At 33.9% G+C, this 3,116-nt stretch overlaps 1 protein-coding gene across 1 annotated transcript in view; it reads left to right on the top strand.

The window, feature by feature from the left end:
• LOC118743992 (mucin-19) overlaps nucleotides 1-3,116 on the top strand; it is an 86,488-nt gene that overhangs the window by 13,513 nt on the left and 69,859 nt on the right. The gene's annotated exons all lie outside the window — the stretch shown is intronic.

The following is a 3,116-nucleotide window of genomic DNA, read 5'->3' as shown; positions in this document are numbered from 1 at the left end:
GTATAAATCAATATACAAAACTTTTTCGCTCATAACGATTGAATAGCCTCTACCCATGCTATTATGATTCATGCTTACGAAGTAATAGCTAAGTACTGCACATTAAAACTGGTATATCACGAGAAAGAAAAATCGAATCGCAACAATTGAAAATGAAATTTAAAGGGGACGAGTAAAGAGCGAAATACACCACACAAGCGGCTTGTCAAACATACTTTTCCCATTTTGCCATAGACCATGCAAACATGAGTCGTTCAAGCACAGAATTTTAGTTTTCTTTCGGTTAACAATGTAAAACATTTTAGTTTTCTACCATTATTCTCCCTTACGTCTTCACTTGGTGAAATATCAGTTGCAATTGAGGCGATTTTACCATCCACATCGCAAGCGGTTGGATCAAACGTCAACATGGCGGCCAGAAAATCAAAAAAATTTGGTTTTTTGCTCAAATTTCCCTCAAGCGGTTTGTCAAACCTTCAAACACCCCATAGACAGCACAAATGGCTTGAAGCAAAGGGAAATTTCGCTTGGTTTGTCAAGCCGCTTGTGTTGTGTATTTCGCTCTTAATACTAAATGATGCCCTAAGTAGAAATGAGCAAAAAAATTTTTATTTTCATAATAGTGGTCTTTCCTCAAATTCGTAAAAGCCTCGTAAAGCTCGTAAATTTACGAGCCTCGTAAGACAACTGTGAAAATTTGATGGAGCTCTATTTACGAGTCGCTCGTAAAATTACGAGACAAATTTTGATGCGCAAACGACCTCGTAAACTTTAGTGTTGCCGAGAGGCCGAAATTTCTGTACTAAAATGTATGGTAAAATAATGAAAATAAACGAAAAAAATTATAAGCGAATAAAATGAATGAATTTCATCCACTAGCTGTATTAATTTAGGTTTTTTGAAAATTTTCGGCATTTTTAATTGTTTCTAAGCCAAGAGCGATAGAGACAAGATGGCGGGGTGTTATGGAAAATACTACGAAACAAAAATTACTTCACAAAATCCTGCCTGATCAGTCACTTTACGTAATTATTTACACCTTTTCTCGCGTTCCCATAAAAGCCTTGTAAAGTTACGAGTTTTACGCAGTTGTAAGACTTTACGAGCTTAAGGGAATCCCTTAACTATAACCTCAATTAGCCAGATTTGGATTCAGCACCAAAAAATCTACAAGAGTCGATAAATATTTCAACTTATTTCATGTTTTAACTATATATGAGAAATACGAATTCAGAAAAAAGCACTAAAAAAGGCACTAGGCACTAAACCTATTCTTTTGGAGTTTTCATATACAAAAAGCACTAAATCTAGTGCTTAAAGCACCAAGTTGGCAACTATGGTCGTAAACTTACCAGTTGTACAAGGTTAAAGACTTTATGAGTTAAAGGGAATCCCCTAAATATATATATATATATATTTGTGGTTTTAAAACATTAAAATCGAAGGATTATATCTTTGGCCATAAGCAATAACCGCCTAAGTCGACTATCGTATTCTGCAACTTCTATTCCATCTGTATGTAAAATCCCCATCTCGCCAGCTAGGCTATCTAAAAAGAGATATAAATGGACATGTTTTGGTTTGGATTGTAATCCAAGAGCGGGTGTGAATCGGTAACAAAGTTCGCTGCGAGTAAATTTTTGACAAGTATGAGGTGAATAAAATTTCACTAGTTCATGAGGCTAGTGAAATTTTTGACAAATGTATAGAAAATTTTTACAACTGCAAAAATTGTTGACGTGTATAATTTGTTTGCCCAAATTTAAGTAAAAACAATGAAATAGTAGGAAATGCGGCCTCTGGTGGCAAAAATTAAGAAGTATTACACTATATTAAATATTTCTTGTAAACAAATTTATTTAATGTTTTAAAAGCTTTAGTTGATTAAAATTAAATTGATCAAAAGCTTAAATTGATGAATTGTAATCAATGATGGTAGATTTTTTTTTTATATTTATTTCACTTCAGTTTACAGTATTTTTTTCTGCGGTTGTCAAAAATTTACTGCTGTTACAAAAGATTTCAATTCACTCAGCAGATTGGCAAAACTGTCTCACGATAGTAAAAATATCAGTCACCAGCGTTCGCCACAGAACTTTGCTACCGATTCACATACGCCCCAAATGTTCAAAACGTTTTTTCTCGAATTTAGGTATTTCGATTAAGCGGTTATTGCTTATGACCACAGATATTTTGTCAATACAGTAAAACCCGCTTAAGTACCTCACGAAAAATTTCAGCTTTTTGAGGTACATAGGCGGGTTGGGTACTTAAAAGGACCCGCTTAAGTACCTCGATGTGGGTACCTCGTGTGCGGCAATTCACAATTAAAAAACAAATTAAATTCCTTAGTACTGTTAAGTGGCTCATGTCTCTAGTCCTTTCTAATACGTATCTAATCATTAGTTAAGTTACTTACTTAAAGATTATTACAGTAAGTAGTAAGGATTTGACATGGATTAGACAAGAGTTAGAGACGCGAGCCACTTAACAGTTGCCCGAGTTTTTATTTTTTGGTGCCATTATGGCAGAGTATCATCGATATGTAGTGGTATAGGTCGTACTCAGTGATGCCAGACATTCTCTGTTAAATTACCCACGAAAATCTGAAAAAAATCCCTCAATTACCCACATCTTAAAAATGTATCCCAGAAATCTGGCATCACTGGTTGTACTATCGTAATATGTACATATCTTTACCTTAATTCACAAAGGCCCTAACTAACAAATTTTTTTTATTTTACAGGAGAAGCAAACAACATTTTAAAAAGAGTATCAAAAACAGGTACAGCTTTTTTAAAAAGGGGTTGGTAACTCCGTTGTTTTTGGTACTAGCACTTTAAAATTTTAATTGAAGGTGTACTTTAATACCTCCTCCCAAGTTCTGCGAAAAAAAACGCAGTTTCGAAAAAAGTATTGGTTAGGGCCCTTGTAAATTAAGGTAACGATATTTATAAAAAATCTATTTAAAATGCTTCATAATCAACAAATATGCCATTTTAAAGCTTTCTCATCATATAAATCGAGGTTTTCTTTATGAATAGCCTTATTTACCAAACTATTACTTCACTTTGTATATGTACTATTTACCTTATTCGGGTGGTGGCTAACGTTCA

This window comes from Rhagoletis pomonella, unplaced genomic scaffold (genome assembly GCF_013731165.1).
Source record: "Rhagoletis pomonella isolate Grant_MI unplaced genomic scaffold, Rhpom_1.0 Rhpom_scaffold_00007, whole genome shotgun sequence".
Lineage (NCBI taxonomy): Eukaryota > Metazoa > Arthropoda > Insecta > Diptera > Tephritidae > Rhagoletis > Rhagoletis pomonella.
This window is presented reverse-complemented; position numbering and strand designations above follow the sequence as displayed.